Here is a 14,811-nt window from a genome sequence, read left to right as displayed (position 1 = left end):
ATGGGAGAGGGGATAAGGGAATAACTCTGGCTAAGCAGCTCTCTCTGGCCACATTCAGTAGGAAGTCATTTATCACTTAATATATGTGGATGAACAGATTTTTGCTTAAAAAAAAGTAAGATTCTAGCTCAGAACAAAAAAACCCTATCATTTTAGGGATTAAATTTATTATACTCATTGAATGCAGCCAATGTTTTCCAGAGGGTTTAAGCATTTCTTAGTGTTCAAGCACTTCTTGGTGTTCGCTTCTCACCACACCTGCCCTTAAAAAAAGCACTATATAAAAGAAAACTGGAAGCTAACAGCTTTTAAAACTGTTTCTATTGTTAAAAAAGATTATTACAAACACACGCACACCAATCCAAAGCCAGTAAGTAAACCTTGGGTGTCTAAAGAAAATATGCTGTGGTTACGAGAAAGGCGATCTCCCAGAGGTGTGTGTTTGTGTATCAAATCACAAGTAAAGTGTGATGCATGGGAGGTTCCTGAACTAGAAAGCAGAAGCAAACACTGGTGACACTCACAGAGGACAGTGTTGGGTGAGCCCTGGAAAAAACAAGATGGGTTTTCTCACGTTTTTCTGAGCGGGGGATAGTCAGAGCTATGGACCATTTGTTTCTGGGCAAAGCCTTTGGCATGAATGTTAGATCTAAAGCATTTGCAGCTCCAAAGGACAGAGAGGAACTGGCCAAAGTCAAAGTCAAGATGAGAAAGGAGAGAGTTGGGCTGAGCTGTTCAGGATAAAAACATCCCCAAGCCACCACATCCAATGCTTTTTGCAGTGGACTGTGGAAAATAATATTGTTATAACTACTTCCATTTAAATTAATGTTTCTGCCTCCCAGTATAACCTTGCATGGACAAGGCAGGATGTGAGGCAGTGTTTTGGGACAGTCACAGGAGAAAACCCAAGTGACAGAGCACTGCCAAGAACTAGTGAGGAACATAATCTCCAGAGCCTGTGGTGAAGGAGAGATACTAGCAGAGAAGACATCTGCCTTCCTGAAATAATGGAGCAGGGATGCATGCCCTTCCTTGGACAAGATGGTCCACAAAACCATCCCAGAAAGAACAGAGGAATCGACTGGGGGAAACCAGCTCCATGTCAACCCAGCAAGCCGTGCGTGGCCCGATTCTCACCTGGTAACAGAACTCAAGGGCAGACACTCCTCAGAAATGCAGCTGGTGTTGAGAAAGCATTTGACAGTCTGTTTCTACTTACAGAGATTACTTTGAGGTGTCCTGACTTGCCCACAGAAATCCCATTGCTGCTTAAAGCAGAGCCTTAGAGTAAACATGGGCAAAACCAACCTGCTCTGTGAAGATTATGGGGCTATAGAAATGTGCACACTCATCTCCAGCACCTGAAAGTGCTGTTATGTACGCCTTCCTCTGTACCTCTCCCTCCCATGGATTTTGGACAGATTTCCATATCCCTTCTCTCCGTCACCTACACCCCACTTTTTTACTATTTTTCTAGGATCTCCTGCTACTGTGGATATTTCTGGTCACTATTAAAATGTGTATTAACTCTTTGTGGGGAAAAACGGTCAGCTTTTCAAAAAAAATTTGAAAATGTTCTTTTAGGGAAAAGCAAATGTAGACTTTATACCAGCATTGATGCTTGCATGACTGAGGTCATTAGGAGCAAAGCTTGGGCTAACAAATGACGTGTTCTGCAGGAAAACATGTATTTTGGTAGGGAAATACTACAAGGACAATTTGATTCTAAATAAGGTCATTGAAAATAATCTTATAAGAAGATGAATATCGAAAAGTAAAAGCAAATACACAGAATGTATTTTCCTCATCTTAGGACAAAAATCCCTCTCTGTGCCATTATGTGTTTAAATCAAATTTCTCTTAATAACTGCACAAAGATCTCCAGCAGAGAGCAAAAGCTGAGCTGGTGAGTCAGGCACATTGCACAGGACCTAGGTCATGCTTGACTTACACAGAAGTGGCCACTCTAGATATTTTCCAGTGTGAAAAAAATACAAAACTAAAGGACTGGGTTTCATTTGCCACAGATGAGCACTCTCAGACTGCTGCAGGCAATTCGGTATGTCTCTGTGACTCATGCTGTCCCTTGCCTTGTTCTCGTCGCTCCTTGCTTGTCCTGGCAGACCAGAACCGACCCTCCTGGGTGAGGCTCAAGCACCAGAGTGAAAACTCTGCCCTGGAGATGCTCATCCTAGTGCCAATGGTGGCAACCTGCAGGAGCAGGAAGTTTTAGAGGATCTGTAGGGACTAGAGGAAGTGGGACCTGATGGAGGCCAAGCACTTGGATGGTGATGGGGAATGGCAGATATTTGTTAGGTTGGTGCTGCCTCCCAGCCACCACCTTGCTCATTAGGTGTCTCCAAGTAACCTTTCCGCTTCAGTCCAACGAAAAAAACAGGCAACTCGGCCCATCTCACAGTGGCAACAAAAAACCCCCTCTGCTGCCTTCTTGGAGGGCAGCACCCTCCTCCAGCCATGGAGCCACACCATGCCTTTCCCTTTGAGCCATCCTTGCCTGCAGCAAGACTAGGATCCTCTCGTCTTCCTCGGCTGAAGTCCTTTGGAGTACTCCAGCAGTGAGGGAGGGCTGATTCACAGCTCTGAGAAACCATTTTCTTCTGACCCAGCAACTCTTTTGCATCCTGAGGTTCTCCCTGGCCTTGCTCCTCCAAAACCACATGGTTCCCCTTCCCCATCGGCTGTTTCCCAGCTAAGAAACACAATCCTGGTTATGTCCATGTCAAAGTGGACTTCACCTAGGAGCTATCATGGGTGTCAGCAGTGCTCCAGGCTGTGCCTGGGACACAGAGTCTCCACGTGTGCTAAGCACACGAATCCTGCAGGACTTCTTGCTGGAGAAGCTGGTACAGCAAACTCAGTTTGTTAACTAGAGAACTGCCCCAAGGCTCAGGCAAGAAGCACCTGGGTATAAAAAACTCTGCTAAAGTCCCAGACAGAAAACAAAGGATTGTCCTATTTAATGCCAAGCCGCATAGTAACAAACATCTGTTGAAATCATCAGTTGATGTTGAAATCATCTTTATCATCCTGTTGAAATCTTCTCCCACCCCTCAGCTGGTGATGGGTATGCAGGATTCCTTACCAAATGGGTTTCTTACCAAATGGGCAGGGCTGGGGGAACAACATCAGAAAAACTCAAACTGCAATACCTTCAGAGGCTCACTGTAGGTTTTTAAAGCTAACTGCCAAAAGTACTGCATGGAAGGAGCCACTGCCAAGATCACGAAGGATTTGGAGGACAGCTGAATGTAGACATGTGCTTGGTTTGACTGAGATTTGAATGCTACTATACTCAAGTCTAAAACTACATTTTCTCTATCACCAATATATTACAACTTTTGTGCAGTTCTAGAACACCTCCCAGAGAAATGCATAATTGAGAGAAACAGGTTTGCACCTGAAAATAAGAAAATTAGTGATGTTGTACTTGCTGCTCCATTTCTGAGTTGAGCTAATTGCATTAAAAAGTTTTTAATGTAATGGTTTTCCCTGCCTCTGAGGCTACTTAGCACAGCACTAGCTGCACAAAGCCACTTGTAAATGTCCAGTTCTAAGGAACCGAAAGTGCACTTTTAACCAGTCTTTTGAAAAACCTGATAATCATAATGACTAAAATGTCAGAAAAATAAATTCTCTCCCCCTGAATTGTTGGCAGAGGCAGTCATGGCCAACTTCATAAGAATACCTGTGTGCAGAAATGAGCAGGTCTTGGGAAGGAGTGGTGTGGCCCTGTCAAAATGGGTTGGCAATGCAAACTATAGGCAAGAGCTGAAGTGCTTTGTCAAGTTCGTTTTGTGGAGTAAGTGGTGAGCAGGTAAACAAAGACACCCGGTGGCTCAGACTTCGTGAGCGGCTGCCAGTGTGTTAGCGATGATTAGCTTTTTAACAGCTGTGTCCACCAATATTCATGTGAGAAATACGTAATGACTGCTGGTTGCTTTGCTGGGGCACGCAGATGTGATGGTGATAAGCAGAAGCGATGGACTCAGCCACAGGAGCGCACAGCCTTGCAAGAAACGGGCTTAGCATTCAATTACAAACCAGCTTCTCTAATAGGACTAGCAATTTCCAACTCAATCACTGCTTTTGAAGACAAGAAAATGCAGGAATGAGTCAACTCTGAAATCTCATGTGTAAGCCAAATGGTATGTTGGAAAGAAGAAGGGGATGAACAGGACATACGCAGCATCCTAAAGACCAATTAATTATCTATAGCCTGCAAGTTAGGGCCAGACTTGACATCTTCCTGGTCTCTTTCCATCTTAGCCCAGAGATGTAAAGGATGGCCATCTGCCAAGGGTTAAAAAAGCAGTCACCATCCTGTGTCACCAATCCATCAAACAGGTCTGATGTAGCCTTTATGGGATTTCTCAAGGCATCATCCTGTTTCTTTTGTGGCCCTGGGCTTCTACTTCTTGCCAGGGTGTGTTGCAGCCCTGAGTCAGCCAAACCCTTGGCGTGGATCTCAGACTTCCCAATACCCCACAGAGACTGCTAGCATAACAAACCCAGGTATAAACTAGAATAGATCACTCTTCAGCTGAAGTGAACTCCAAGTAGCAAGGCTGGAATAGAAAAACAAGAAGTTTATAAAAATTTTCCTCCAGCATTGTGTCCTTGCAGGTGTCCTGCTTCCAGACTTGGGTTTAGTCAGCTCTGTGGCTTTGAGTTCAAGTCTGCGTGAGGCCATTGGTCCTTTCCCATCCTCCCAATACCTGCTCCCTGTTCCTCCTTGCAGCTTCTTCTGGAGATGCAGCTTCCCATCTCCTTGTTGTGGCTATTACTCCTGGGCTTTCTCCCCAGCTGGGCTCAGCTTTTCCCCAGAGAAAGAGCCGACCAGTCACTGCTTTCCAAGAGGAACATGATGTGCAAAATTCGAACAAGCAAATCGCACAGGGCTGAGAGTTGTCTGGAGGAAGCTTTGCAGATGAGCTGTTAGACTGGTCTCCAGAGCAAGTTTTGGAGTAGGATATATAACCATGCACATGCAGGTCAGTTCAGCCATGCAGCAGCAGAGGAGTCACAGCCCATGAGTGTCTTCTGCCACTGGGAGAAAGTCTATAGACCACATGCTGAAAAAAGCTGAGCATTCATCAGTTGCAGTTCCAGTGGCCTTCAGGCGGGTGCAGAAGAGCTACCTTGTATTCCAGCTGGCAGCCCAACATCTCTGGCTTGTGGCTCAGTGGGCTCCAGCCCACTCCCGGTGTTGGCATGCTAAGCTTCCTTCCCAGCTCAACTCAAGCCAGGTTTCTGTGCTCAGCCTCCTCCTTCAGCAGTTGCTTTTCCATTGCATTTCTGAAGGAATGCCATTTGTACGTGGACAGTGGTCATGCCAAGCCCAGCGCGCCTTTCTATCCACACCCAGCTCTTAGTTATCTGGCCCCAAAAGGATGCTCCAGATCATTCCTGCTGCTCACAGGCTGAGGGTGAGTATGCAAATCCTACATACCTTTCATAAAAGTAATGCATAGTCTCCTGTACCTTCTAATACAAACACCTTAGAAAAAAAGTCAACGTTAGATGGAACAAATGCATAAACAAGGCCAGTATGTGAGAGTTCAGCAGCTTCTCACCTCCAGAGGTGTCCAGAGAAGAATGTGGGAACACTAGGAACATCAGAACATCTCATCATGGTGGTTTCCAGAAACTGGAGATATTCAAGACTGTCTGAAATGACACTGTTAAACAACACTTGGATGGAGAAAATTTAATCAATGACTACAGACTGGTAAAGAACTACCCAAGACTGAAACAACAGAGGTTTTTTTTGTAGCCCTGAGCCATGTTGAGTAGCATAAAAGAGCCACTGAGGTCTGGGGACTCCCCTCCTCTTGCAGAGGAGACAGGAAGCCTGTAGGTGACAACAAGACCAGGAGGAACCAAAAGGGCAAGACAAGGGAGAAGTCGGGCAGGAGTGGGGAATAAGGGAGTGGGTGATTACAAGGAGAGATGTTTACTGTGTGGGTGTTAGCCTTGAGGGCAAGGAACAGGGCTGCCTGTGACTCTGTACAAGACCTCAAAGGGGCAAAAGAGTTGAGAGGGAAGAGGAGGAGGCCTTGCAGAAGAAGAGGAGGTTGCCAAGAAGAACATTTGGGGTTGACTGGAAAGAGGAAGAACTCCAAGGGTGAGATCTGGAAGGGTGGGATGTTCCTAGTGTTCCCACATTCTTCTCCAGACACCTCTGGAGGTGAGAAGCTGTTGAACTCTCACATATTGGCTTTGTTATGCATTTGTTCCATCTAATGCTGACTTTTTTTCTAAGGTGTTTGCATTAGAAGGTGGTAGAGACTATGCATTACTTTTATGAAAGGTATGTAGGATAGGCCATTCCTGTTCCTAGGATATCATTCCAGGCTTATAAATGGGAATGTCTACTGCTACATTTAGCAGTAGACAAGAGAAGGACTGAATGGGAATTGTGTATCCTCTGTGGCTGAAGATTTCAGGGTGAGCAGTGATTTTGTGATCTCCTTGGGTTGCTCCCTCCCCTTGGCAGAGGTGCTCCTCAACTCGTCAGCAGTTTGGCCAGCAAGCAAGAACCACATAAACATCTGCTGTTAGAAGATCCACAGCTTTTGGAAAGGAGTTTATTTGGCCCCAAATCCTGCTATTCTCTTCAGCAAGAGAGGTTTCTCCAAGTCCTTCTGATGCTTTGGGAACTGGAGTTTTGTGCAGCAATCAGCCAGACATAAGGTGGCACCAGGGTTTGTCCATGTGTGTTTAATTTTAGAGCAATCTCTGATTACTTTCTGCAGAAATGTATGTCATGAGGTGCTCTTTGCTCTTGACATCCATCTGGCTTGGAGCACAGACTAACATTGCCACAATCCACCCCAATGGTTACCATAGATGACGTATGGTTAATCTTTTCCATCCTTAGGAGGAGAGCAGAGAAGGACAAGAATGTCACACCTCTATGTACTCAGGATGAGATTATAACAAGGAGGAAAACCCTCCTGGCAGACTTGACTGCTAGGCTCTCCCAAGTTTCTGGGAAGACCACTGAACAGGGAACTGCTGTGCTGTTCAAGCCCTTTTTTGGTGACATTGGGCAAGCTCTCCAAGTGTCTGGTGCTGCCAGAGGAAGGAAAAACCTGGATGCTGCAGCTCCCCTGGTTATCACTGGACTCACAACATGTCTTCTCTCTGTCTTTGGGTTTTATGCTCCAAGCAGGGCTCCTGCTGTCTGGGTAGATTTTTATGTCAGTGGTATCCTACCCCACTGATGTCCAATCTCCACTGGACCCAGGAGGCATTCAGGATCCTGTCCTTGCTCCTGCTGTATCCAAGTCCCTGCTCCTGGGGATAGGAATGTTCACAGCATGGACCACTTGTGTTCATCTCATCTGCTCATAGGGCAGAGCTTGTTTCTTTTTTCAGCATCTTCCCCCTGGACATTTACCCAGATACCCTAAGTCTTTTTTGTTAAAGTTTCAACCTCTTTTGCCCATAATGGTTATTAATGCTATCCAAGGGCCAAGATTCCACTGGGGCCAATACTTGCTCTCCTGCTCAAACCTGTCTCAGAAATGGGGTCCACAACACATCAGAAACAAGGGCTTCACCCCATGAGAAGATGAAGTTACTCAACCCCCTGAGAGATCTAGCATTCATTTCTATCCCTGGGTGGTTGGATTTATTGTAAATAGGTCACCTTGTTTAACAAGAATGTCAGCACATTTTTATTAACTTCCCAAACAAACCTTGAGGGGTAGGGCAACAAACTAGTACCTAGCTTCCTTGCTGCACTTGATGTTTTTGTCTTGCTGTGTTTCCTCATCTGTTGAGGGAGTGTGGTTTATGATTCATTCCACAGTGCTTAGTTATTTGACATGTGTTTAAAGATGTGTGGTTTTTTTACAGTATTCCTTCGTACTGCTGGCGTTGAACTTAGAGGTGGATGGCACAGGCATGGATTAGATATGGCTACAAAACAAAGCAAACAATTGCCTCCAGCCTGGTACTGCTAGTGCTAAAAAAGGCCAGGCTTTTCCAGGAAACACGTTCTGGGGAATGACCCAGAATAAGAGAGAGACAAAGTGCAAATATCCCATATCACCCAGAGCCTATCTTGGAGTATTGATCCCTGCTGAGAAGTAGCTGGGACCTTCTGCATAGGCTGATTCCTGTGTGGAGAATGTAGTAGCTTCCTTATGCATTATTATCCAAGCTCTGTTGCTGCTTCTCACTACCCTCCCTGTCTCCATCACACCATGGTGCAGGGTATCCTCTCTGCCTTCAAGCCTCCTTGTAGTTAGTCTTCTGCAGTTACTGATCCACATCTCTCACCAAGCCCCACTTGTTTTGTGCTCAGTTGTCCCATTTCTCTGCTTCACTCACAGGGAGCTTTCTGCTTTTTCAGCTGGTCCCCCAGGTATGCAACAGCTCCCCCCAAACTGGCCTCATCTCTCCCACATGCATCTATCAGGGCCCAGCTGCCCATGAGGACTTAATGATGATTTCAGAGAGATGAACTTGGGAAAAGCTCTGAAAAGCATCCAGGCAGCTTCTCTGTCCGTCCTTCATCAAAAGTCACGGTCCTTTCTTATGAAAAAATAGAAATACTAGAAGCTCAAAACACAGGCTGTTGACTGCACTGGTGACTCTGGACCAAGCCATTTCTGGGGTTGAATGTGAGTATCATGTGGCTGGGTCTTAAACCATTCTGGTGTCAATGGTGTGTGACAAGTAGCAGAAAAAACAGAAAAAAGCCAAGGACACGAACAAGATAATCATGTTTATGCAGACAGACAGATAGCTTCAGGGTGGTACACAGAGAAAGGGATGCTGCAGTGGAGGGGAATTAACATCACTGACCACTTGATTTTGCCTGTGTTTGTGGAAGCATGACTTTGATGATATCCTTCCAGAGAGGTGTTGGACAGTTGGTCAACTGCAAAGTCCAGCAGACAGTCACTAAGATGGTTGAGACTGGAGTACATGGCATACGAGGAGATGCTGAAGGAGCTGGACTTGTCTCACAGGAGAAGAGAATATTTCTATGGAATATAATTGCTGCCTTCAGTTACCTAGAGGGAGGATATAGAGAAGACAGACCCAGACTTTTCTCAGAGAGGCCCAGAGAAAGGCAACAGCTCAAATTGCAGTAGGGACGTTCCAGGAAAGGAAAAAATTGCTCACCATAAGCTTGGTGCAGCTGTGGGACAGGCCCAAAGATTTGGAAAGGGATTGCCACCCATGAGAACATCACCACCAGACTGGACAAGGCCCTGGCACAACCTCATGTGGCTTTGAAGTTAACCCTGCTTTGGCCAGGAGATGGATGAGAGACCCACAGTAGGTCACAGAATCACAGAATCACAGAATCATATAGGTTGGAAAAGACCTTTAAGATCATCGAGTCCAATCATAAACCTAACACTGCCAAAACCACCACTACACCATGTCTCTAATCACCTCATCCAAACGTCCTTTAAATACCTCCAGGGATGGCGACTCAGCCACTTCCCTGGGCAGCCTGTTCCAATGCTTGATAACCCTCTCGGTGAAGAAAAATTTCCTAATATCCAGTCTAAACCTCCCCTGGCGCAACTTGAGGCCATTTCCTCTTGTCCTATCACTTGTTACTTGGGAGAAGAGACCGACCCCCACCTCTCTACAACCTCCTTTCAGGTAGTTGAAGAGAGCAATAAGGTCTCCCCTCAGCCTCCTTTTCTCTAGGCTAAACAGTCCCAGCTCCCTCAGCCGCTCCTCATAAGACTTCTGCTCCAGACCCTTCACCAGCTTCGTTGCCCTTCTCTGCACACGCTCCAGTACCTCAATATCCCTCTTGTAGTGGGGGGCCCAAAACTGAACACAGTATTCGAGGTGCGGCCTCACCAGTGCCGAGTACAGGGGCACAATCACTTCCCTACTCCTGCTGGCCACACTATTTTTGATACAAGGTCCTTGTAGGCTAAATCTCTGTGATTATATAGTGACAGGTTCTGATGACTGCGTTTCTTTGTCCCACTTATCTTGTGTTAATTCCATGAATAAAGCTCCTGTGGGGCCAGAAAGGGCCAGATAGTTGGGTTTTATTTTGCTGCTGTGATGCATTGCAGATTAGCCACAGCTAGACAGAGGCTATGGGCAAAGGACATTGGGCTCTTAGGGGCATTTAAAACATGACTGCCAGTGTCTTTTGCTCACCTGTGCAGGGTTAATACCACATTTGAATTCAGGCAGGAATTTCAGTATGGTATTGCACGGCTGTGGCATATGGGGGGCTCATGGATTAAACATTAATGATTAATCCAGGTAAGTCTCCTGAATTAAACACCTGCTCCCCAAGTGTCATGTTCTGCTGGTTTGGACTAAGAAGCAGATCTGGTTATAGTCCACCAACGTGCACCATGAGCTCATGCAGGCAGACTACTAGCCTAGGGAACTGATACTAGCGCGTGGCTCCCACGAATGGTAGTAAGGCTGGGGTGGTAGCTGTCAGAGGAGATTTGGCAATCTCTTGAGTGAAAAGTGGCCATAAAGTCAGTAAAATTGTACTTCAAACAGAAGGAGATCAGAGCAGGTGGATGGGGGCACAGCAACACTGTTAACGGAACACAGCTGTTGCATGGATGTGGTAGGGTGGGAGTTACCTGCTCTTGGGGTGGCAATGTCAGAGCAAGGCAGGAAGCGGTATGGGAGACTTCAAAATACATTAGCAAGAAGATCTTACTGCTTGTAAAGCTGTTTTATAACTGCAGAAGTCTGGGAGAATGGTTTGTCCTTATAAGCTCTTGGGAGCAGGACCAGAGCCCAGGGCCCTCTGCTCCCATCAGCCTTGGGTTCAGTTCCCTCCGTACTTGCACTTGAGCCAGTGCTTTAACCACTAGGCACTTATGTAAAGGTATAGAGCTCTGGCACTGTCCGATGGCTTAGCAAATCTAGCTGAAGAGGGGTGTTTCTGGGCATGTGAAGTGAGAATTAGTCATGGAGTAAAGCAAAGTTTATCTGGGATGCGGCCCTGGCCTCAAAACCCTAAACTCCACCAAACTGTCTTGGGTGACTACCTGGCAGTTTGCACCCTGCCTTTGCACAGCCTGCAAGCCTCTTGGGTGACCCACACTACTGCATACATGGGCTCGGGATATTCCAGGGAAGGACACACATAAAAAACAGGTGGACACATGCTCCAGTGCCAGCCACACGTCCCAGATCTGCTGCTCCCATTCAGACAAAGCTTGTATGCAAAATAGGTTGTCTGTAAGCTCCATATTTCTGAAAATAAACACGCCATGCAGACGGGCTGTTCAGCCACTGGACTTCTGGTCCTGCCTCAGGCTTGGGGACAGGACAGACCTGGATGGTTGATGTGAAGGGTACAACCACCTCTCGCAGGATGGGGGAAAGTGCATGCCTTCATGCTCTTAAGAAGCTGACACAATCTCTAAATGATTGTCTCACAAGGACATTTCAAATTATTCCTCGAGCTGTACTCTTCCGGGAAAAAATTACATTAAATATTAATTGATGGGATAGCCTGAAGTGTGATGTCTTATCAGCATGCAAGGATGCAAGTAGGTGTAGACAAGGAAGTCAGCAGCTGAGGGAAATTATAAATCTGAGCTATGCAAATAACTACATGTTTAGGAAATAGCTGACTGATCTAATCACGGCATCTATAGAAAAGGCGGAGTGAGTGGTGGCACATACGTGCAGGGATGGCTGAAGGTCTTGACCCAGAACAGAACAATGCTGCAAAAATGTATAACCAGCAGTCACAAAGGCTCCCAGGATCTTCTCCTGCCCTTACGCAGCTGGCTGGGCAGCTGGAAATGTCGGATCCCAATATACTCCTCTATCTATCTTCCCAGTGGAGCATCTTGTGAAGTGCTCAGAGGACAAGGAGCAGGGGCAAGCTCTGTAGTGGTGCACTCGAGAACCCAAAACAGGAATGGAACTGTTTTGGGGGCTATGTGTGTGTGTAAATATTTAAAAATAAGGACTGCTGATAGATATTTTGAGCTGCAGCCCCACTGGCATGTTCAGCAACAGAGGCTCTTTTTTTTTGGAACAAATCCTCTCAAGATAAAATTATCTGAGGGCTTGCCTCTGCAGGGAGTTAATATCTGAAAATACAACCTGGTGTTATTATTTCAGAATATAATTGCCCACACTTGGAGCTATTCCATAGGATTACTGACCTTCATATACAGACTTAATCTGAATCTAGGTCCGGTGGCCATGACCTACCATATGCAGCCCTAACACTTCATGCTCACTTTGATTTGGAGGTGAGATAAGGCTGTCACAGGATGGTGGCTTTATGCCTGAGGTGCTGTCACGGCATTTGCTCTCTTTGGGACAAAGAAGTTATTACTGTATTTTTTAATTGATTTCTTTTTCTAACAGTTGTCAAAGGTGCTGGTAGATCTGGACAGGCATCAGTATTTTCTGCATAAATTTGGGAGAAAATATTTGCTCTAGTTGGTCAGAAACAGAATTGCTGTGCTGGGATGTGCAAGAAGCTTCAGAGGGACTTCACAGAAATCCTTTCTAGGGTAAATAAGGGGTGAAATAGAAGTAGCTGCCTCCAGTGTAAGTCCTGCTTGAGCTGTGCATGGAGACGGAGAACTTACAAAGGTGGAGAGATTGGGCTCAGTCTACAGTGAATTCAGCCCTTTGGTTACATTTTGGACCAGGCAGAGGCTTACACTGACATCTGATGCTTACAGCAGATGTTTGGCTGCTCCACACAGGGCCCTCAAACCAACACCATGCCCGAGGCTGCCCCACCACGTGGGAGTGCTGAAGGATCACTGCAAGGAGCCTGGGGTCCAAAACACTGCCCATGGGGAACCGATGGGTATGCAACCTGTGATGCTGCCCTCCTCTGGGAGGCAGAGATGAGTCCCCCTGAGGTCACGTCACCCCTCTCCTCACCTGAGATGGTCCAGAGGGGTGTTTCATAACTTGCAAACAAGGAAAATACAGGCTGAGTTTGACTGCTATAAGTGAACTGAGTTATAGTCATGTCAACAAAGCACCTACCTTACCTAGCGAGGCAACAATGATCCTGATCATTGACTAAAAAGGGAAACATATATTTTTGTTGGGCTAATGCAAAGTGAAACTGTTCTGGCAATAAGGATTGTTTTGCAAAGTCAACTTATGGTTACGACATGATCTTTACAGCACCGCTATTGCATGCTTGAAGGAATGTGAATGACCTCTGTGGTCAGTAAATGTTGGATGCGTAAGTGAAAAAGAAATGAATGTGCAACTAAGTCCCAAGTATGTTTTGTTTAGAGCTTTCTTTGGTTGGCAGTCAAAAGAGCTTGCCAGGCAGTGCTGAAGGCAAAGAAAGATAAATGGACCATGGCAAGAGCTTCAAAACTTATTTTAAATGAGGATCTCAGAGGACTTCTAGCTGTTGGCGAAGTCCTTGTGATCTTGAAGCAAGAGCAGATCCAGTCTGCATGCTGGAGCTAGCTGCCATGCAGCAAATACTGGCAGAAAAAACACAGATGGATTGAAGTGGGTCTGATCCAGAAGGAAAGTGGGAACGAGAAGGGGAGGAAACTGAAGATGCAGTGCTGACAGTACTGGTAGGGAGGTGCAGAAGAGCGGAAGGAACCAGTTCTCCTGCCCCAACAAAAAGCCACCTGTCTGCCCAAACGCTGGCAACGAACCACCTTCCTCCCCGTCTTGCTGCAGGGTAGGAGCAGAGGCTGTCTGGCCACAGGAACATGTTGGCCGAGGGCATCACTGTGCCTTGAGAAGAAAAGCCAGCACCATCAGTTCCTCCTGGGAGAGAAGACGACAGAACCAAAGCACTTTAAATCTGCCACCCCATCAAGGCAGTGACACCCTGGGCACAGCAGCAGCAGGAGGCTGGGTTCTTCAGAGGATCCCCTGGTGGTCAAAAGCAGATCAAGGTAGCACAGAAGCCTTTTGCAGCAAGACAAAGCCTGTGGCAATTGAAACACACATTTTTTTGGCTTGCCCAACACACCTGCCATTAGCCTCGTCTGTTTGATGCACACAGAGGAAATCTCAGTGTGTGCTGCGGCATGCAAGGAGCCAGCACTGCTTTTGCAACAGCAGTCTGCAACTGTGCCCCGAGAAACAGAAGTAGTTTCAAATGGAGAGAAATTATCTGGGGCAAACATTGAGCCTGTGAGAAATTTCCCTTGAGAAAAGAAGGGATAAGGCCACATGGGAATGACCAGCTTCCTGGGCATCCCCAGACATGCTTAATTCTGGGCAACTCCACTTATTCAGGGTTTTATCTGAAAATCAGAAATATTTGGGAAGAGAGTCCATCAGGAGAGCGAGATTTAGTGTTGTGGGAGCTGAAGACGACTCCTATGACCCAAAGGACTTGTAGCAAGAGCCCCAAGTTCTCAGCTGAGCCCCAAGTACGTGCCTCCAGCATTTCTTCAGACTTATGGAGCCAAAGGGCTGGGCTGCACGTTGCTGGTAAAGCTGTGGGATTTCACAGTGACTTCCAAGCTAGGATGCAGACAGAACAACACAGACAATTTGCACGGCAAGTCAAGTCTGGAGGCTAGCTGCAAATATGTCCCAAAAAGGAGAGGCGTGAATGGGTGCCTTGAGAAAATGAGCATGCCCAAGAAGAGGTGGCTGTTCCCTGTCTTTCTCTAATTTGCAGAAATGTAAATATTCCTGCTTCATCCACTGAGGCAGTGGACGTGTCAGGAATTGCATTGCTGTGTAAACACTGAGTAAGGCGTTTCGTCCCAGCTTCCCTCACACACATGCTCCTTCCCCTGCCCTCTGAGTAACCATTGGGGCAGCTCATGGCCACTAATTTGATGCTGA

The sequence above is a fragment of the Mycteria americana genome, chromosome 6, assembly GCF_035582795.1.
Source record: "Mycteria americana isolate JAX WOST 10 ecotype Jacksonville Zoo and Gardens chromosome 6, USCA_MyAme_1.0, whole genome shotgun sequence".
Taxonomy (NCBI): Eukaryota; Metazoa; Chordata; class Aves; order Ciconiiformes; family Ciconiidae; genus Mycteria; species Mycteria americana.
The sequence above is the reverse complement of the archived record's forward strand: the minus strand, read 5'-3'. Positions refer to the sequence as shown.